Raw genomic sequence first — 24624 nt, forward strand, 5'->3', positions numbered from 1 at the left:
GATAATCCTCACTAGAAACCAAGTCAAAAGTGCTACAATGTTAGCAGAGATTAGGTAGCTTTTGAATTTTAAATTGTTACAGTTGAATCTGAACACCAAAATACCCTGAAACTTGGCTGAGCACTTAGCAATATGCAGCAGAGTTCCCTAAACCAAAGTCTGTTTTACTGCTTCAGAGTTTTAGACAACTCAGCAGGTAGCCCTACTGAGTCAACTGATAAGCGGCTGTTGCTATAAACCATTTACCACTTACACAGTCCAAACACAGTTGAGCATTGGATGATGTATTCTCAAAGTAACCACAAATTATTGTTTTACTCACAGTATTTACTTCCCCCTTCAAAAATTCTTCCATTTACATTTGTAATATTGCCAGTCAAAATGGTTTGACCAACATAAATAGATCAGTTTACTCAGAGGGGCTGCCTACTGAGTTGTATCAGACTTCCCACACCCACACACTAGACTTTGTTTTGGCAAATGTCTTGGTATAAAGCTGAATGCTCTGCCAAGTTGCTAAGTAATTACTAACTTTGGTGTTCAGATAACAAGGGCAAATGCTGCAAGCCGCGAGTTCAGATAGAACACAATCTTTCAACTTGCTGGTGAAATTTTTTGCATCGAAAGCTGAAGCTTTAGAGTAATTTTAAAGTGTATTTTTAAAAAATAGCGTCATGGACACTGTTCCCACATTTGTTTTGAACATTTTTTCACGAGTGTTATGAATTAGAATGTAAGATGCGAATAGCAAACAAGATCTTGAATGAAAATTCATGAAAATTATGTACATTTGCCATTATGTTATTGTGTAACTTTATATAAATTTCACTACAATTTTGACAAATCCTACTGAGATCACCCCTAGGTCCACATTACCAAGTTTTAAATGAATTGGACTTGCACTTTCAGAGAAAAAGACTTTTTACCAAAATCAAGAAAAAACCATTTCACCATAATTTCAGGCAATCTGACTGATATCACACCTGGGAACCTCTATACCTAGCTTCAAATGAACTGGACTTGTGGTTTAAGGGAAAACAATTTTTTGACCAAAAGTGGCAAAAAATTGCCTCAAAAACACAATTATGTAAATTTCACAACAATGTTGACAAATCAGACTGAGATCACCCCTATGAACTGTGATACCACATTTCAAATGAATTGGAATTTGGACTTGCGGTTTCAGAGAAAAAAGGCTTTTTTACCAAAAAACAGGGAAAATTGAGCAAAAATTACAATTATACAAATTTCAACAACATTTCCTCTTATCTGACTGACATTATCTTTAGATACCTCCATAGCAAGTTTTAAATGAATAAGACTTTTGGCTTGGGGCCTGAGATGAGCAACTGATAACAGTGTGACCATACAGTACTGAACATCACACCAGGCCTACATATACACATTTAATTAACCCTACATGGTGTTTTTATACACATAACTGTTAGTTGTTTAATTACATGATGAAACTCCAGTGAGATAGAAATATTATTTATGTGTCGCTGTAGTTGTCACTACTATTTATACACAACAATGACATAAAATTATACCTTTTAACAAACATGTGTTATTCCAAAAAATTTTGATCTAACAAAATCATGCGAGTTTTGAAAGATATCACTTTACCTTCATTTCATTGTACTCATTAATTAACACAATCAATTAAACATTTATACATACCTTAATTCTGAACGGAGTATTGGGATGACAAATTGTAATAACCGGATGATAACTACACTGGATTCAGACAAGGAGACATCATCCAATACAGTATCTACACTGTCAACCTGCACAGGAAAGGTTGCGAATAGCCTTCCCGAGAACAAAGCAAAATCAGTGAGAATGTACTGGCCTAAGTGGGTAGCTGTAAATTTCACAACAATTTTGACAAATCAGACTGAGATCACCCCTATGAACTGTGATACCACATTTCAAATGAATTGGAATTTGGACTTGCGGTTTCAGAGAAAAAGGCTTTTTTACCAAAAAACAGGGAAATTGAGCAAAAATTACAATTATCCAAATTTCAACAATATTTCCTCTTATCTGACTGACATTATCTTTAGATACCTCCATAGCAAGTTTTTAATGAATGGGACTTTTGGCTTGGGGCCTGAGATGAGCAACTGATAAACAGTGGACCATACAGTACTGAACATCACACCAGGCCTACATATACACATTTAATTAACCCTACATGGTGTTTTTATACACATAACTGTTAGTTGTTTAATTACATGATGAAACTCCAGTGAGATAGAAATATTATTTATGTGTCGCTGTAGTTGTCACTACTATTTATACACAACAATGACATAAAATTATACCTTTTAACAAACTATACTTTTAACAAACATGTGTTATTCCAAAAAATTTGATCTAACAAAATCATGTGATTTTTTGAAAGATATCACTTTACCTTCATTTCATTGTACTCATTAATTAAACAATCAAATTAAACATTTATACATACCTTAATTCTGAACGGAGTATTGGGATGACAAATTGTAATAACCGGATGATAACTACACTGGATTCAGACAAGGAGACATCATCCAATACAGTATCTACACTGTCAACCTGCACTGGAAAGCTTGCGAATAGCCTTCCCGAGAACAAAGCAAAATCAGTGAGAATGTACTGGCCTAAGTGGGTAGCTGTAAATTTCACAACAATTTTGACAAATCAGACTGAGATCACCCCTATGAACTGTGATACCACATTTCAAATGAATTGGAATTTGGACTTGCGGTTTCAGAGAAAAAAGGCTTTTTTACCAAAAAACAGGGAAAATTGAGCAAAAATTACAATTATCCAAATTTCAACAACATTTCCTCTTATCGGACTGACATTATCTTTAGATACCTATATAGCAAGTTTTAAATGAATGGTACTTTTGGCTTGGGGCCTAAGATGAGCAACTGATAAACAGTGTAACTTGCCAATTTATGCATGAACAAATGGCTCTGACTTTTTGCCTGATGAATGGAACAATACCTATCTAAAAAATCAAGTCTCACTTAACCGATAATGTTGATAAAACAAAATAAATCACTGCATGAGTAAAGCAAATACTGTACTACAATCACTCCAACTATCCTGTACTTTGAATGTACAGTCATGGTCTCTTATCTACACTTATTGACATAACTATAGATCTACATGCACACTACAATCACTCCACTATCCCATATTTGAATGTGCAGTTATGGTCTCTCATCTATACTTATTGAAATAACTATCTACATGCACACTACAATCTATCCAAATATCTAATATTTTGAATGTGCAGTCATGGTCTCTCATCTACACATTGATTTAACTATCCACATACACTCTACAATCCATCCAACTATCTGATATTTTGAATGTACAGTCATGGTCCCTCATCTAAACTTATTGACATAACTACATGTATCTACATGCACACGACAATCACTCCACTATCCCATATTTTGAATGTACAGTCATGGTCTCTCATCTACACTTATTGAAAAGTATCTACATGCACACTACAATCAATCTAACTATCCAATATTTTGAATGTACAGTCATGGTCTCTCATCTACACTTATTGACATAACTATCTACATGCACACTACAATCACTCCACCATCCCTATTTTGAATGTGCAGTCATGGTCTCTCAACTACACTTATGAGACATAACTATCTACATACACACTACAATCTAACCAACTATCTAATAGCTATCTAATATTGTGAATGTACAGTCATGGTCCCTCATCTACACTTATTGACATAACTGTCTACATGCACACAACAATCACTCCACTATCCCATATTTTGAATGAACAGTCATGGTCTCTCATCTACACTTATTAAATAACTATCTACATGCACACGACAATCACTCCACTATCCCATATTTTGAATTTACAGCCATGGTCTCTCATCTACACTTATTGACATAACTATCTACATACACACTACAATCTATCCAACTATCTAATATTTTGAAAGTACAGTCATGGTCCCTTATATAAACTTATTGACATAACTGTCTACATCACACAACAATCAGACTATCCCATATTTTGAATGTACAGTCATTGTCTCTCATCTACACTTATTAAATAACTATCTACATGCACACTACAATCATTCCACAATCAGATATTTTGCATGTGCTGATATGGACTCATCTACACTTATTGAAATAACTATCGACATACACGCTACAATCTCTCCACTATCCCATATTTTGAATGTACAGTCATGGTCTCTCATCTACAATTATTGACAAAACTATATACATACAAACTACCGGTACATCACTCCAACGTTCCCATATTTTGTATGTACAGTCATGGTCTCTCATCTACACTTATTGACACAACTATCTACATCTACACAACAATCACTCCACTATCCCATATTTTGAATGTACAGTAATGGTCTCTCAACTACACTTATTGACATAACTATCTACATGCACACAACAATCACTCCACTATCCAATATTTTAAATGTGCAGTCATGGTCTCTCATCTACACTTATTGACATAACTATCTACATGCACACAAACAATCACTCCATAATCCAATAGTTTGAATGTGCAGTCATGGTCTCTCCATCTACACTTATTGACATAATTATCCACCTACACACGACAATCACTCCGACTATCCCATAGTTAGAATGTGCAGTCATGGTCCCTCATCTACACTTATTGACATAACTATCAACATACTGGCTACAATCTATCCAACTATCTAATATTTTGAATGTACAGTCACGGTCTCTCATCTAGTAGATCTACACTTATTGACATGACTATCCACATGCACGTTACAATCTATCCAACTATCTAATATTTTGAATGTACAGTCATGGTCCCTTATCTAAACTTATTGAAATAACTGTCTACATGCACACAACAATCACTCGGCTATCCATATTTTGAATGTACAGTCATGGTCTCTCATCTACACTTATTGACATAACTATCTACATGCACACAACAATCACTCCACTATCCAATATTTTGAATGTGCAGTCATGGTCTCTCATCTACACTTATTGACATAACTATCTACATGCACCCAACAATCACTCCATAATCCAATAGTTTGAATGTGCAGTCATGGTCTCTCCATCTACACTTATTGACATAATTATCCACCTACACACGACAATCACTCCAACTATCCCATAGTTAGAATGTGCAGTCATGGTCCCTCATCTACACTTATTGACATAACTATCCACATACTGGCTACAATCTATCCAACTATCGAATATTTTGAATGTACAGTCACGGTCTCTCATCTAGTAGATCTACATTTATTGACAGGACTATCCACATGCACGTTACAATCTATCCAACTATCTAATATTTTGAATGTACAGTCATGGTCCCTTATCTAAACTTATTGAAATAACTGTCTACATGCACACAACAATCACTCGGCTATCCCATATTTTGAATGTACAGTCATGGTCTCTCATCTACACTTATTGACCTAACTATCTACATGCACACAACAATCACTCCACTATCCCATATTTTGAATGTACAGTCATGGTCTCTCATCTACACTTATTGACATAACTATCTACATGCACAAAACATCACTCACTATCCCATATTTTGAATGTGCAGTCATGGTCTCTCATCTACACTTGTTGACATAACTATCTACATGCACACGACAATCACTCCACTATCCCATATTTTGAATGTGCAGTCATGGTCTCTCATCTACACTTATTGACATAACTATCTACATGCACACAACAATCACTCCACTATCCAATATTTTGAATGTGCAGTCATGGTCTCTCATCTACACTTATTGACATAACTATCTACATGCACCCAACAATCACTCCATATTCCAATAGTTTGAATGTGCAGTCATGGTCTCTCCATCTACACTTATTGACATAATTATCCACCTACACACGACAATCACTCCAACTATCCCATAGTTAGAATGTGCAGTCATGGTCCCTCATCTACACTTATTGACATAACTATCCACTGCACACATACAATCACTCCAACTATCCATATTTGAATGTACAGTCATGGTCCTCATCTACACTTATTGACATAACTATCTACATGCACACAACAATCACTCCAACTATCCAATATTTTGAATGTGCAGTCATGGTCCCTCATCTACACTTATTGACATAACTATCTACATGCACACAACAATCACTCCACTATCCCATATTTTGAATGTGCAGTCATGGTCTCCCATCTACACTTATTGAGATAAACTATCTACATACACACACAATTTACTCCAACTATCCTATATTTTGAATGTACAGTCATGGTCCCTCATCTACACTTATTGACATAACTGTCTACATGCACACAACAATCACTCCACTATCCAATATTTTGAATGTGCAGTCATGGTCTCTCATCTACACTTATTGACATAACCATCTACATGCACACAACAATCACTCCACTATCCAATATTTTGAATGTGCAGTCATGGTCTCTCATCTACACTTATTGACATAACTATCTACATGCACACAACAATCACTCCATATCCAATAGTTTGAATGTGCAGTCATGGTCTCTCCATCTACACTTATTGACATAATATCCACATGACACAACAATCACTCCAACTATCCCATAGTTTGAATGTGCAGTCATGGTCTCCTCATCTACACTTATTGACATAACTATCCACATGCACACGAAAATCACTCCAATATCCATATTTAGAATGTGCAGTCATGGTCTCTCATCTACACTTGTTGACATAACTATCTACATGCACACGACAATCATCCAACTATCCCATATTTTGAATGTACAGTCATGGTCCCTTATCTAAACTTATTGACATAACTGTCTACATGCACACAACAATCACTCCACTATCCATATTTTGAATGTGCAGTCATGGTCTCTCATCTACACTTATGACATAACTATCTACATGCACCCAACAATCACTCCATAATCCAATATTTGAAGTGCAGTCATGGTCCCTCATCTACACTTATTGACATAACTGTCCACCTACACCAACAATCACTCCACTATCCCATATTTTGAATGAACAGTCATGGTCCCTCATCTACACTTATTGACATAACTATCTACATACGACTACAATCTATCCAACTATCAATATTTTGAATGTACAGTCATGGTCTCTCATCTAACTACATTATTGACATAACTATCCACATACACGCTACAATCTATCCAACTATCTAATATTTTGAAAGTACAGTCATGGTCCCTTATCTAAACTTAATGAAATAACTATCTACATGCACACACAATCACTCAACCATCCCATACTTTGAATGTGCAGTCATGGTCTCTCAACTACACTTATGAGAATAGCTATCTACATACACACTATAATTTATCCAACTATCTTAATATTTTGAATGTGCAGTCATGGTCCCTCATCTACACTTATTGACATAACTGTCTACATGCACACAACAATCACTCCACTATCCAATATTTTGAATGTGACAGTCATGGTCTCTCATCTACACTAATTGACATAACCATCTACATGCACACAACAATCACTCCACTATCCAATATTTTGAATGTTACAGTCATGGTCTCTCATCTACACTTATTGACATAACTATCTACATGCACCCAACAATCACTCCATAATCCAATAGTTTGAATGTACAGTCATGGTCTCTCCATCTACACTTATTGACATAACTATCTACATACACACGACAATCACTCCAACTATCCATAGTTAGAATGTGCAGTCATGGTCCCTCATCTACACTTATTGACATAACTATCCACATACTGACTACAATCTATCCAACTATCAATATTTTGAATGTACAGTCACGGTCTCTCATCTATAGATCTACATTTATTGACAGGTACTATCCACATGCACGTTACAATCTATCCAACTATCTCATATTTTGAATGTACAGTCATGGTCCCTCATCTAAACTTATTGACATAACTATCTACATGCACACAACAATCACTCCACTATCCCATATTTTGAATGTGCAGTCATGGTCTCCCAACTACACTTATGAGATATAACTATCTACATACACACTATAATTATCCAACTATCTTATATTTTGAATGTACAGTCATGGTCCCTCATCTACACTTATTGACATAACTATCTACATGCACCAACAATCACTCCACTATCCATATTTTGAATGTGCAGTCATGGTCTCTCATCTACACTTATTAAATAACTATCTACATGCACACGACAATCACTCCACTATCCTATATTTTGAATTGCAGTCATGGTCTCTCACCTACACTTATTGACATAACTATCTACATACACACTACAATCTATCCAACTATCTAATATTTTGAAAGTACAGTCATGGTCTCTCATCTACACATTAATGACATAACTATCTACATGCACACTACAATCACTCCACCATCCCATACTTTGAATGTACAGTCATGGTCTCTCATCTACACTTATGAGACATAGCTATCTACATACACACTATAATCTATTCCAACTATCTCATATTTGAATGTACAGTCATGGTCCCTCATCTACACTTATTGACACAACTATCTACATCACACAACAATCACTCCACTATCCCATATTTTGAATGTTCAGTCAATGGTTTCTCATCTACACTAATTAAATAACTATCTACATGCACACGACAACACTCCACTATCCCATATTTGAATTTACAGTCATGGTCTCTCATCTACACTTATTGATACAACTATCTACATACACACAACAATCTATCCAACTATCTAATATTTTGAAATGTACAGTCATGGTCTCTCATCTAAACTTATGACATAACTGTCTACATCACACAACAATCGACTATACCATATTTTGAATGTGCAGTCATGTCTCTCATCTACACTTATTAAATAACTATCTACATGCACACAACAATCATTCACTATCGATATTTTGAATGTGCTGATATGGCACTCATCTACACTTATGAAATAACTATCCACCTACATACTACAATCTTTCCACTATCCCATATTTTGAATGTACAGTCATGGTCTCTCATCTACAATTATTGAAAAAACTATATACATACACACTACCGGTACATCACTCCAACAATCCCATATTTGTATGTACAGTCATGGTCTCTCATCTACACTTATTGACACAACTATCTACACCTACACAACAATCACTCCACTATCCCATATTTGAATGTACAGTAATGGTCTCTCATCTACACTTATTGACATAACTATCTACATGCATACAACAATCACTCCATAATCCAATATTTTGAATGTGCAGTCATGGTCTCTCCATCTACACTTATTGACATAACTATCCACCTACACACACACAATCACTCCAACTACCCATAGTTTGAATGTGCAGTCATGGTCCCTCATCTACACTTATTGACATAACTATCCACATACTGGCTACAATCTATCCAACTATCTAATATTTTGAATGTACAGTCACAGTCTCTCATCTATGATCTACACTTATTGACATGACTATCCACATGCACGTTACAATCTATCCAACTATCTAATATTTTGAATGTACAGTCATGGTCTCTCATCTACAATTATTGACAAAACTATATACATACACACTACCTACATCACTCCACGTTCCCATATTTTGATGTACAGTCATGGTCTCTCATCTACACTTATTGACACAACTATCTACATCTTCACAACAATCACTCCACTATCCCATATTTTGAAGTTCAGTAATGGTCTCTCAACTACACTTATTGACACAACTATCTTCATGCACTAAACAATCACTTCACTATCCCATATTTTAAATGTACAGTATCTACACTTATTGACATAACTATCTACATGCACACAACAATCACTCCACTATCTAATCTTTTGAATGTACAGTCATGGTCTCTCATCTACACTTATTGACACAACAATCATCCCACTATCCATATTTTGAATGTGCAGTCATGGTCTCTCATCTACACTTATTGACATAACTATATTACGCACACAACAATCACTCACTATCCCATTTTTGAATGTCAAGTAATGGTCTCTCATCTACACTTATTGACATAACTATCTACATGCACACAACAATCACTCCACTATCCCATATTTTGAATGTACAGTAATGGTCTCTCATCTACACTTATTGACATTAACTATCCACATACTCATGACAATCACCCCAACTATACCATAGTTTGAATGTGCAGTCATGGTCCCTCATCTACACTCATTGACATAACTATCCATATACACGCTACAATCTATCCAACTAACTAATATTTGGAACATACAGTCATGGTCTCTCATCTACACTTATTGACATGACTATCCACATGCACGTTACAATCTATCCAACTATCTCATATTTTGAATGTACAGTCATGGTCCCTTATCTAAACTTATTGACATAACTGTCTACATGTACACAACAATCAATCTAACTATCCAATATTTAGAATGTACAGTCATGGTCTCTCATCTACACTTATTAAATAACTATCTATATGCACACTACAATCACTCCACTATCGGATATTTTGCATGTGCTGATATGGTCTCTCATCTACACTTATTGAAAGAACTATCCACATACACACTACAATCTCTCCACTATCCCATATTTTGAATGTACAGTCATGGTCTCTCATCTACACTTATTGACACAACTATCTACATGCACACAACAATCACTCCACTATCCCATATTTTGAATGTACAGTATTGTCTCTCATCTAAACTTATTGAAATAAACTATCTACAGCACACGACAATCTCTCCACTATCCCATATTTTGAATTTACAGTAATGGTCCCTAAACTACATTTATTGACAAAACTACAATCTCTACAATTCCAACTATCCAATATTTTGAATGTACAGTAATGGTCTCTCAATCTACATTTATTGACATAACTATCTGCATGCACACAAAATCACTCCACTATCCCATTTTTAAATGTACAGTAATGGTCTCTCCATCTACACTTATGAGACATAACTATCAACCTGCACACAACAATCACTCCACTATCCCATATTTTGAATGTACAGTAATGGTCTCTCATCTACACTTATCGACATAACTATCTACATGCACACAACAATCACTCCACTATCCCATATTTTGAATGTACAGTCATGGTCTCTCATCTACACTTATTGACATGACTATCCACATGCACACGACAATCACTCCACTATCCCATATTTTGAATATGCAGTCATGGTCTCTCATATATGCACTTATTGACACAACTATCTAAATGAACACTACAATCTCTCCAGCTGTCCTGTATTTTGAATTTGCAGTCATGGTTATAGGATATCAACTCAAGCCTACACAAATCTGACCATCTGTAAAATGTTTATTGTGTGAGTAAAAATGTGTGTATCCACATAGAACAACACACCAGGCCTACACAAATGTAATTTTCTAGATACATGTTTACTGTGTGAATCAAGTGTGTGTCCACATAGGACATCACACCTGGCCAACACAAAAGGAATGTGTACATGTTTACAGTGCGAGTCAAAATGTGTGACCACAAAGGACATCACACCAAGCCTACACACAAATGTAGTTATATCTATATGTTTATAATGTTAGTAAAGGGGTGTCCACATAGGAAGTCACACCACGCCTACACAACATCAATTATGGTAACTGTGTAATCAAGATGTGTGTCTACATAGGAAATCACACCTAGCCTACAACATTAACTATTTTTACATGTTTATTAATTGTGTGAGTCAAGATGTGTGTCCACATAGGACATCACACCTGGCCTACACAGCATTATATTAAGTATCTATACATGTTTATTATGTGAGTAAAGATGTGTTTCAACATAGGACGTCACACCTGGCCTACACAATATTATTTATTATCTGTACATGTATACTGTGTTATCAAGATGTGTATCCACATAGGACATCACACCTGGCCTACACAAATCTAATTTAATCTCTACATGTTTAATGTGAGGGTCAAGATGTGTGGCCACACAGGACATCACACTTAACCTTCACAACATTAATTATCTTTCATGTTTATTGTGTAATCAAGATGTGTGTCCACATTGGACATCACACCTGGCCTACACAATATTATTAATTATCTGAACATGTATACTGTGTAATCAAGATGTGTATCCACATAGGACATCACACCTGGCCTACGCAAATCTAATTTAATCTCTACATGTTTAATGTGGGGGTCAAAATGTGTGTCCACATAGGACATCACACCAGGCCTACACAAATCTCATTATCTCTATATGCTGTGTAAGTCAAGATGTGTGTGACCATACAGTACTGAACATCACACCAGGCCTACATACATATTCAATTAACCCTAAACCCTACATGGTGTTTTTATACATATAACTGTTAGTTGTTTAATTATATGAGGAAACTCCAGTGAGATAGAAATATTATTTATGTGTCGCTGTAGTTGTCACTACTATTATTCACAACAATGACATAAAATTATACCTTTTAACAAACATGTGTTATTCCAAAAAATTTTGATCTAACTAAATCATGCGAGTTTTTTTAAGATATCACTTTACCTTCATTTCATTGTACTCATTAATTAACACAATCAAATTAAACATTTATACATACCTTAATTCTGAACGGAGTATCGGGATGACAAATTGTAATAACCGGATGATAACTACACTGGATTCAGACAAGGAGACATCATCCAATACAGTGTCTACACTGTCAACCTGCACAGGAAGGTTGCGAATAGCCTTCCCGAGAAAAAAGCAAAATCAGTGAGAAAGTACTGGCCTAAGTGGGTAGCTGAATTAGCGTGGTTGGAAAAACAGAAACTGAATAGACTACAACATACACAGAATTATTCAAATTCACAACACATGTAATTCTATCAGATGTGAGATTGTCCAAATGAAGTTTCTGGTGACTGTAATTATCCCCATCCATATCGGGGAGATATCTCAGGTAAATATACAGCATTCATCACAACAATACTTCTCTATTAAACTTTGTACATTATTGGAGCCCTGGATGATATCATTCTATTCAGATTCATCTTCCAAAAAGGCTAGTGTGGTGCTTACATTTTGTCAGAGAATCCCAAGGAAACCAACTTATAACTCACATTGTTTCTGTACCCAGAAAACTGCACATTGGTGAACGGTCAGACACAGTGCTATTTTTTTGGCAAAAGAAATGCCTTTCAGCCATGAAACAGATTTACAGCCACAGTAGCTATAACTTTTGGTGTTTTCAGCATTTTTGTTCTGTATACCGGTATTTACTGAACTAGTTTATTGTTAAACGTATAAATCATGTAGAAATGTCCACTATATAGCTTATCAGCACAGCTCATATGTGTATAATGAACATTGTTATTGATAAATAAATTTTAGTCCGGACTAAAATTAAAATGTAAACAGTAACAATGCATTCTACACACATACACTTTGAATTCACAAGCTGAACACTGTGTATTTGTATATCTTTTGTTTGCATTGAGGGTCCGCTTAATACACATTACAGTTAATAGGACCTGTGTCTTTAGTTTTTTTCCTTGGCATTTGGTCATTGAACTGTCACAAGGTCTTCAGTGTTTTTACCTGCAAGATTATATAATGGTTTAGACCTGTGACATGCTCAATGGAGCCATTTTTCCCATGATTCAATTTTACAGGACGTTTAAGAAGCCCAGCAAAAGCATTCGTTTTTTATGATTTTACGGAAACCCTATGATTCAAAGTTGGTGGAAATGACTGTATTGGGTAACAGCCTCCCCTAGAGGACATTTAAAAAATACCGCCAATAAGACGGTGTCACTCCCATATGATCAGAGTTGTTGTATAATAACTGTGGCACTGGGTCACATAGCCCATGGTGAACTGCATTAAAAATCAGTCAATAGGATTCAGAGATGTTTGCTCAAAAATGGGAGAAAATGACCCAAAAATACAATCACACAAATTTACTTCAATTTGAAACAAAGCATATCTAAACCAAGGAGTTTTGAGTATTTACATTTCTTGATGGATTTCACAGAAATATTCTTCCAAAAATAAACTTCAAGTTAGAAGGAGCCACGTTGGCCCAGGAGGCACCCTCTTTGTCCAATGTAAACATCCCCCTATTTTCTGGCTCATGAATATTAATTAGGCCACACTTGTCGTGCAGCGGAAGCAAAAACGACTCCGATTGTTGTGAGTGTTTATAATTATTGAAGCCAGGTATGTATATTTACATTGATACTTCAAAGAGTTTGTTAACTACATGTACTTTCCCTTGACAAATCTGGCAATATTCGATTCGGCAGGTTGCCAAATGTCACTATTTCTCACTGCTATTGCCGGTTACCAGGCAAGCGCTAACTTCATAGCAACAACCACCTCCCAAGAAAACCGTTTAAAATTGATAGTTTTATGCCATGATTCAAAATTTTAAAATCATACGATTGTTGTTTGATAATTTCTGATCCTTACAACTATAATTTCAATCACTATTGATAACTTTTGTTGAAATCAAGTCAGGCTGAAATTTCCGTTTTCGCCGTGCAGTCAATGAATATTGCTACCCCATTGACGGCTATGGCAGATTACACATCGATTTCACCAACTGTAGAAAAGATGGTTGTTTTTATAACGCGAGTGCCGAAATTCAAAATTCTGAAACCAACAGTTGTTTTTAAATTCCCAAATGAACTCAAGGACACTAAAATTTCGCCATTAAATAGAGAAATAAAAAAACTTAACCTGAAAGAATTTTCATATCTTGATTACTGTGCTCGCGTCGAAATGGCCACGCGTATATGCGCTTACAGACCTGCATGCATACGCGTGTCGCCGTGTGTCCCTTGGGAAATATACTATGTTAATGGCAGCGATTATGGATAATGACATACGGTATGTGCAGGACTCTTTTTCCCGGCAAACACCTCGCATTTGATCGATGAACTATGTATGTATGTATGTATGTATGTATGTATGTATGTATGTATACATGTATGTATGTATGTATGTATGTATGTATGTATGTATGTATGTATGTTAGCTGTGCATGGCAGGGCTGTGTGTTACCAGCATTATACGACCTCCGACCACAGGCTATGGTGGGAGGCCACATAACGCCGGTAACACACAGCCCTGCCATGCAGAGCTACTATGTATGTACCAGGGGTATGTATGTATGTATGTATGTATGTATGTATGTATGTATGTATGTAAGCTGTGCATGGCAGGGCTGTGTGTTACAGGCGTTATACGGCCTCCCACCACAGGCTGTGGTGGGAGGCCACATAATGCCGGTAACACACAGCCCTACCATGCACAACTAAATGTATGTATGTATGTATGTATGTATGTATGTATGTATGTTAGCTGTGCATGGCAGGGCTGTGTGTTACCAGCGTTATACGGCCTCCCACCACAGGCTGTGGTGGGATGCGATGTATGTATGTATGTATGTATGTATGTATGTATGTATGTATGTATGTATGTATGTATGTATGTATGCATATGTGTATGTATGTATATATGTATGTATGTATGTATGTATGTATGTATATGTTTGTATGTATGTATGTATGTATGTATGTGTGTGTATGTGTGTATGTATGTATGTGTATGTATGTATGTATGTATGTGTGTATGTATGTATGTATGTATGTATGTATGTATGTATGTATGTGTATGTATGTTAGCTGTGCATGGCAGGGCTGTGTGTTACCGGCGTTATACCGGTACGGCCTCCCACCACAGGCTGTGGTGGGAGGCCACATAATGCCGGTAACACACAGCCCTGCTATGCAGAGCTAGTATGTATGTATGTATGTATGTATGTGTGTATGTATGTATGTATGTATGTATGTATGTTAGCTGTGCATGGCAGGGCTGTGTGTTACCGTCGTTATACGGCCTCCCACCACAGGCTGTGGTGGGAGGACACATAACGCTGGTAACACAGAGCCCTGCCATGCAGAGCTAGTATGTATGTATGTATGTATGTATGTATGTATGTATGTATGTATGTATGCTGTGCATGGCAGGGCTGTGTGTTACCGTCGTTATGTCTCATCCCACCACAGCCTCTGGTGGAGGCCGTATAATGCGGTAACACACAGCCCTGCCATGCAGACATTAGTGGACGTTTCCATCTAAAAACAATGCATATTCAATGCACATTCACCACTTGAAATAGGGGTTTGAAGGGGTATGGAGCTCCTAATTAAAGTTATTTGCCATCTCGTAAGCTGTTTGCAATATGTGATTAGAGATAGCAATTAAGTGGGTGTACAGGGCAGACATCTTTGCCTTACACACTTCACTCATACAGATAATCGTTCGCCTTGAACTTCTTTGAACATTGTACCCTAATTTTCACAGAATAGGACCTATAAATATACTACACGCCATATTTTAGTTCAAATTAATAAAAGTAGGAACAAATTCCGATGTCCTGAAATGATAATACTGTTGTCAAGGTTTACACGAGACTGAGTTTGTGCCGCTTCGCTGTACAATACCTTGCAATGGCATAAAGTAGTACCAGCGAAGCTATTGGTATCTGAAGTTGTTGACTAAGCGTTATGTAATGTCTGATTATATCTGATATAACTACTGTAGATTGCATATTAAATTATCAGTGCAGAAAGAGCTCAAAAAAGTGCACTGTTTTTTAGATGCAAGCGTCCCGTCATGAGCTAATAGTATGTACCGGGGTATGTATGTATGTATGTATGTATGTATGTATGTATGTAGTGTATGTATGTTAGCTGTGCATGGCAGGGCTGTGTTACCGGTGTTATACGGCCTCCCACCACAGGCTGTGGTCACGGGGAGGCCACATAACGCCGGTAACACACAGCCCTGCCATGCAGAGCTAGTATGTATGTATGTATGCATGTATGTATGTATGTATGTTTGCTGTGCATGGCAGGGCTGTGTGTTACCGTCGTTATACGGCCTCCCACCACAGGCTGTGGTGGGAGGCCACATAACGCCGGTAACACACAGCCCTGCCATGCAGAGCCAGTATGTATGTATGTATGTATGTATGAATGTATACATGTTTGCTGTGCATGGCAGGGCTGTGTGTTACCGGCATTATACGGCCTCCCACCACAGGCTGACAGGCCACATAATGCCGGTAACACACAGCCCTGCCATGCAGAGCTAGTATGTATGTATGTATGTATGTATGTATGTGTGTATGTATGTATGTATGCATGTATGTATGTATGTATGTACCGGTATGTATGTATGTATGTATGTATGTATGTAAGCTGTGCATGGCAGGGCTGTGTGTTACTTAGTCAGAAAACAGACAGGTTCAGGCAGGATCCCGAGGTAAGATAATTCTCTCTCTCTCTCTCTCTCTCTCTCTCTCTCTCTCTCTCTCATGCACACACTGTAATATATATATATATATACATATATATATATATATATATATATATATATATATATATATATATATATATATATATATATGTATACCCTTATATCCCGAGGTAAGATAATTCTCTCTCTCTCTCTCTCTCTCTCTCTCTCTCTCTCTCTCTCTCTCTCATGCACACACTGTATATATATATATATATATATATATATATATATAAAAAGCAGAAGGTTACAAAGGAAGTTCAATATGGGGTTGGGTCTTAATACAATGGAGGGAAGAGAAGCCAAGCATTTGCGCTTACTTGAATACAGTTGTAAATCAACACCCCAGAACAGATGGTCTCTCATATTCAGGCATGAATACGTACTACTGTATTGGCTACGCACACAAGACCCCTGTTCTGATAATTATAGGGGGGGGGGGGGTCATATGGGATTGAAAGCCATAGAGAATGCCAAATATATTCCAGACAGATATTATGATGACCCGAGTTACTGTTTTTGTGGCAATGAGAAGCAGTGTTCCTCTGAATCTTGTGAAATTTGCAGCAGCAAATTTATGGGGGAAATTAAACGGTCTGCAGTGAGTGGGAAAATAAGTAAAATTCTGAAAAATACATTGAAGTGATGAGCTTTGGATGCAAAATTGTGCATGCCTTCACAGTGTAAATTTGAATGGATATAATAGGTATACAAAGATGTTGATAAGTTTTGCCTATATAAGTTAGAAGCTAATTGTTAAACATTTTGTAGGATTATTAGAAAATCATAAACAGCTGAGAATGAAATTTTTAAACAGTTAAGTGTAAGATTGAATTCAGTTTTTGTCTGAGAATGATCTTTGTGCTTTGATAAATATATAAAGAATTTCAATTTTTTAGAATTACGTGAGATCATAATTTAGTTTCACAATCACTGCTGAGCCTATATCCAAAGGTTTTTGAAGTAATGTAATTTTAATATTTTGGCCGCATTTTAATGGAAATTGTAAAGTCTGAATTTGTAAAATTTAGTGTAAAAAAAATTTCTTCATGGGACTGCAAAAGTTCACTTCATTTGCTGAGTTGAACATTGCAGCAGAGCTTTCAAAGAGGTGATACTCGAATACATGTTTGACCAATGGTTAAGAAATAAATGCATGTAGTGTTTTTTATTGACAAGTTATCTTGTTAATATTTAGGATGCCTTTCATTCTGAAACCACCATTGTATGTAAGGAATATGGACTGTAATTTACTGTATGCCACAGTTAACTTTCAAGCAAAGTCATAAAGATCACAAACTTTGATGAAATATCAATTTTTTTTTATTTCTGTTGATGATTGAACATGTGCAGAAACATCTGCTGATTTCATGCTTTGAAAAAAGGCCAAAAAATGTGAACTCTTCACAGCTATGAAATGATTTCAAAACTTGAACAAGAACGTCAAACCTCAGCAGTTCAAAATTTCTCCAGGACATCTCACCATTCAAACATGTTGAGGAACCCATGTTTGTTCCAACAGCCATAGTGGAAGTTGATCGTCGCTGTTTCTGATGTCTTCCTATACCGCACGATCATGGGCTTGTCATCGGTACAGATAACTTCCATACACTGAACCTTTACTGACCTCAGTAACAGCTGCTGATTTTCGTAGCGGGCTCCACGGCCAAGGATAGTTGACTTTGTTCAACCAGGTAAATTTCAGAGTTACTGTACACGGTGTTTCAGACTCTTCAATGCGCATTGAATTGCGGGTTGAATACAGCCGAATGAGCTCAAACACTTCTGCTGGGATATTTCTGCTAAAGGTTCCCTTCCATGGATTCCGCATTGAGCAAGAGGGTTTCAATTTCTGGGTCACTGCTGATCGCCAATGTCTCATTTCACACTCAAATATTGGGTACACCTCTATCTGGCGGAGCTTTACCTTGTCAGCTGTGATTTTATCATGTTTCTTGATTGCAGGGTCAACATTGGCATCTAGTTCATCGAAAAGGCCATGTACCGGTAGGTCACAATGGAAATCGCCCTTGCTTCTCATAAGCTCAAACTTTGCGTTGCGTAGCTTACGCTTGACAGCTGTAGCGATGACTAACATGGGCGCTGCCATATTGATTTACAGTAACTACGGTAAATGACCTCAGTCATGACCCCAATATAGGTATACACGCTCCACGAAGCATTGGACAAAACAGGGCGCTGCTGGGCCGCAGTGAACATACCGGTATACTTCATCTCTTGTATAAACACAGATGGCTGTGTGCTATCTATCAGCTGAGCTCTATAAACTGTCAATTTCAATGTCAATACCCCTTTCAACAACAGACTTTGTGAAACCAATATTTAAAGCCATCAATTGGACCTCTTGTATTATAGCAATCATGGTGATGTTAAAAAAGATTTTGCAAAAGACAATGCAGGGGTTTCACTAAGTTTTGAAACAGGGGGCCATATGAAAATTACAGGGGGCCAAGCCATACCAACCAGCAAACATGTGGATGTTTGGTACGTACCCCCACCCCTCACCCACCAATACACGGTTCCAAATTAGCTTTTTACAAACTGGACAAAACAGTTCATCAACCACAAACGGTAAGTTACAAGTTTTATTTCAAGCATTGCTTACAGAAATATGTCATTATGATCATCTACAAACAGGGTTCGAAATTTATTTTTTTGTTTGGTGGTCAAGTTTGACCACCAGATTCAAATTTTGGTGGTCAATTGCAAAATTCTGGTGGTCAAAAATAATTGTCATTGTCAGAGTGTAATTCTTGTGGAGGTCAGGGTCCATAGGGGTGAATAGTGGGCTGACATCTTGTTCTGGAACCATTCCACTATGCTGCTACTCGTGTTACGTTGGTCTATGTTGGATGCCCAGTAAAATCCACTAGAAAAATTTTCAGTATTTTCACAACTTGAAATGAGTGCATGAGTGACTGACTGACTGTAAGTTTTGACAGAATTACAAACTGAGTAATCAAGAAATGACAATTACTGCTGATAACATGACAATTATTGCATTTTTTGAACTTATGAAGTTTTGTCAGAGTTTTGTACAATGAGATGTTATGCAACATTTGCAGACTTAATCACAATAATCATAGCAGTAAACAGTAAAACAAAGAGAGACATTGTCTATCCAAAGGAACGCCTCACTTGGGTAGATTGGAGTGGGGTTGAAGGACTGACATTAAACCAAAGTGGAGGGACTGTGATTGAACAGACAAGATGTGTACTACTAGATAACTGCTATATCTATCTCTGAGGATAATATATTGTTTCTGGATACTCCTAGCAATAAACTGTGAGAGGAATGTAAGACTTACAGCTTTGCAGCACTAGTGTGACCTCCGAAAACTTGGTGGTCAACATTGATGCAGTTTTCCTCTATGGTTCACCACTGAAAATAGTCATTTCAAGTGATTGTTGGTAGAACAGAATGAAAATTTCTATGAATTTTGACTTTGACCCTAGTACACTAGCCCTCAGTCGCTCCGCATTTCTACTTTATTTACATTTTTCAAAGGATCAGGGACCAACATTAGACAGCCTGGATCTACTTTAAAATCATCAACGGCAGCTGTTGTAAAAAAGTGTTCGTTTTATGAAAGTGTTCGTTTTTTGGAAACCACACTCAAAAATGCATCGTCTTCAACACAAAAAGCATACAAGATATGAATTTAGAGATGTATTGGAAGCCATCGATACGGGGGTTTTTGAATGAATTATTGCGGCTTTTGGTGCAGGAAAGCAGTCTTCGAACTTTAGTGATAGGTGCAGGCTATAGCAGCCATGGCCGGTTTATTCCATTTCCGGACTTCCTGCATTGCCGTGTATGACGACTGTGCTACAGCCAACCGCTAAACGTCACAGTCTGCTGAAGTTTACACCTTCATTTATTCAGTTTTGAAATTTATATGCCCACGGAGTTAAGGCAAGTCAAACATAAAGAAAATCATTAAAATCCGAGAGCGAACGTCGACCACCAATGCCAAGGTGTTGTTTACATTTTACAACCCGAGGCTGGTGGATCGCTGTAGGGGCGAATGCTGATGCATTCAGAAGAAACATTTCCTGATAAATATTCATAAAACGCCGCATAAGTATCAATATGATCTGAGAAATTGCCATAAACTGTACCTTTCGTCATCAACCCGTCTGTATTTCTCCATTTCGACCCAATGAATCACTTCACTCACATCTCATGGCCAACGCAATGTTGCGTTATGGCACAAGCTCAATGACCTCTAACCTCCAACCAGCTGTGTACGTTGTATTGACGTTTTCCATGCACAGGCGCTCCTTAGCTGGGTCGTCTGCTAAGTAGATCGATTTTCGGATCGATCTATTGATCCCGTAGTCGATATGCCCGCCACTGCAACCTAATTAGGTTAACCTATTTAGGTTGCAGTGGCGGGCATATCGACTACGGGATCAATAGATCGATTCGGATCGATCTACTTGGCAGACGACCCAGCTAAGGAGCGCCTGTGATTCCGTGCGGTACTATCGGTACCTACATCTTCAAGCTTAGCGAGGCATTGCGCGATCGACAAATGCGAACGAATGAACACAAAATTTTCGTTGAAAACACCCCAAAAGTGTTGAAAAACAAGTAATTCAGCATTAAGGATACAGATCATTGTAAACTTTTGGCAACATGCTGTTTGTTACTAGCTATTCATTTCTGTAGGAAGCACAACAATTACACGATTTTCAGGTAATAACAGGCGGCCGTATGACCGGTGGCCGGCTTTTAACGAAACCCTGTAAATACTGTTCAACTTTAGTTTCAAAATCTGTTGAGTTGTACAGTGTATTGCATAGAAATAAATGTGATTTAGTCCAACATGGTAATTGCTTAAGTCAGAGTATACATCGACCACATACAAATCGGCATTTGTCTGCAAATTTAGACAAAACACTCAGACTGTACTGGCAATATGACAATGTTGAAAACTGGGCTTGGTGTCTATCGAAACCGACGACATTAACACTGCAAGCAAGCATATAAAATGCTTGCAACTCCTGCATCAAGTTGAGACATAGCCGCAGAATGAACCGAAGCAAAGTTGTCTGCATTTTGATGCAAAGTGCCAATGTCGCGCGCATTGTCCTATATTTAGAAGCTAGTTCTGTCACAGAACTGTGCTCAAATGATGACCATGCAACATCGAGCAGTTCCTCGTATATAGACATACACATCAGTATCAAACTTTGCTATAACGGACAAAAATGAGATAAACTCAGTTATTTTTCTGACAAAATTGTTCACCGAAATTGTACCCCTACTAAACTTGATCGCGCTGGTCAGGAGTCATCGATCGCTGGTTGAGAGCTGGTGGCACATATTTAATTAAAAAAGCAAATCGGCGAAATTTAAAACATTAGTTCAAGTTAAATATGATGGTTGTACTAACCTGTAACGAAAGAAGCTCTTTGGACCTACGACGTGTCCAACAAGCACACCACACAGCGCAGGAGAGGCAGATCCCAGACGTGTCGAACTGTACGCTTGCAAGCAGTATAGCAATATGGCGGACGTATTGACATCACCGTTGTCGAATGGTGGCGCTCGTTCAGGCAAACTACGGGTGCGTAGATCCTGGCGAGGCACGCACCTCACACACAAAATTTCACACTCATTTTCCCGGTGCGTAGAAAAATGAGGCCAGTCGATAAAAACGTTAGTAAGCACTATTTAGGCAGTTCTTAGGCCATTGGAAGGCTAACATTATAAGCCAGGGCTTTTGGCTTTATTACGCAAGTCTGGTCTCGATAAGTACGTGATTCCTTACTACATGGTCTCGATAGTACTAGTACACAAACGCACACACACACACACACACACACACACACACACACACATATATATATATATATATATATATATATATATATATATATATATACGTACATATACATACATAAGATGCGTAAAAATAAATGTCGATACGATTTTTTGAATAGTCCTAGAAATTACATCTCCTCTCATGATGGTTCTGTCATGTAGAATAATTATAGCAATAGTAGAGATTTCGTTCAATGTCGTTTATTGTGATAACTTGTGTAGCAGCAGAACCACCTCGATTCTGAAAAGGTTTTCAGCTAAGAGATGTGGGACAGTTTTGAATAGGGAAACAGTTCTATGAATGAATTATGAGATTATAAGTTCTCTACTGATTAAAAGGGATTTACATTTTATCTTGACATGCCAAATATAAGGCTTGCTCTGTTTTCTGTTAAGCCTAATGAATCGTTTCGAATGGTGATGTTTAGGTGTTCGTTGTCGTCTGTGGCGAAATCTGGATAACCTGAGTCCGCTGTACAAGCAATCGTTGATACAGGTATCAGAGAAGAACTGTTTACTTACTGTTGCATTGTATTGTTACATTTTTTCATCAACTTGAAGGGTGATGTCAGTTTGAACGACGGGCACATGAACACAAGGAGTACCAATTCAATAGGATGATCAAGTTACCCATGACGGTTACATATTAGCCGATCACAGGTACGAGCACAATTGGAACTAATTTGGGATAATTGGAAATTCATATTTTCGAATTTCTCAAAAGAGTTAGATGCCTTTTAGCTGAATGTTGCGATATTACAATATACTCATAAAAACAAGTGTGTAATTGAAAAAGAAAAGTAGATGAGGTTACATGTGAAGATTGAATCGACATTACTTCACCATCCAATTATCGTGTTTACGGTAAATTTGAATATAGACCCAAAATATTTAGGAAATAAACTTTACATTCAACGGCAACAAGATTTGTTCATGTAAGAGGATATTATGAAGTTGCTTTTCAACACTTTCTCTTGCTTATCTTGTTGTCTCACAGGAAAACGATTCCGTCCCACAGAAAAACGATTTCCGGCAAAAATTGCCTGTGACGCAGTACAGTGGAGGTTTCTCAGTATTATTTGACTGAGTATCTCCTTTAATACGTCCCTATAGTTCTAAATGACTTTGATTACTGACGTTAACTTTTTCTATTAGTAAAGTTCAAGAAGCTTATATATGTAATTTAATCTTATCTTTACCGACAAGTTGAAAGCCAAGAGGCAAGCAGCTATTATTTCGGAATTACGACGTGTAGGTTAGATTTGAACACGGATAATTTGCAATGCATCACGAACCAAACATTTTATTTAGACGTGAGGTCAAAAGACACGAAAAATATGTAAACGCCCACAGCAACCTTGGAAGAATGTCCTATATCAAGGGCATCTAATGGTCATATA

At 37.2% G+C, this 24624-nt stretch overlaps 1 long non-coding RNA gene across 1 annotated transcript in view; it reads right to left on the minus strand.

Annotated features, from left to right (window-relative positions):
• Nucleotides 1-21713, minus strand: part of LOC139129102 (uncharacterized) — a 43798-nt gene extending 22085 nt beyond the window's left edge. The window contains exons 1-4 of the long non-coding RNA XR_011551507.1: nucleotides 21514-21713; nucleotides 12623-12753; nucleotides 2474-2605; nucleotides 1681-1812 (exon numbers count right to left, since the gene is read on the minus strand). This is a non-coding gene — a long non-coding RNA (uncharacterized lncRNA). The remainder of the gene's footprint in view (nucleotides 1-1680; nucleotides 1813-2473; nucleotides 2606-12622; nucleotides 12754-21513) is intronic.
• Between the last annotated feature and the right edge of the window lie 2911 nt (nucleotides 21714-24624).

Source organism: Ptychodera flava, unplaced genomic scaffold (genome assembly GCF_041260155.1).
Source record: "Ptychodera flava strain L36383 unplaced genomic scaffold, AS_Pfla_20210202 Scaffold_91__1_contigs__length_413411_pilon, whole genome shotgun sequence".
Lineage (NCBI taxonomy): Eukaryota > Metazoa > Hemichordata > Enteropneusta > Ptychoderidae > Ptychodera > Ptychodera flava.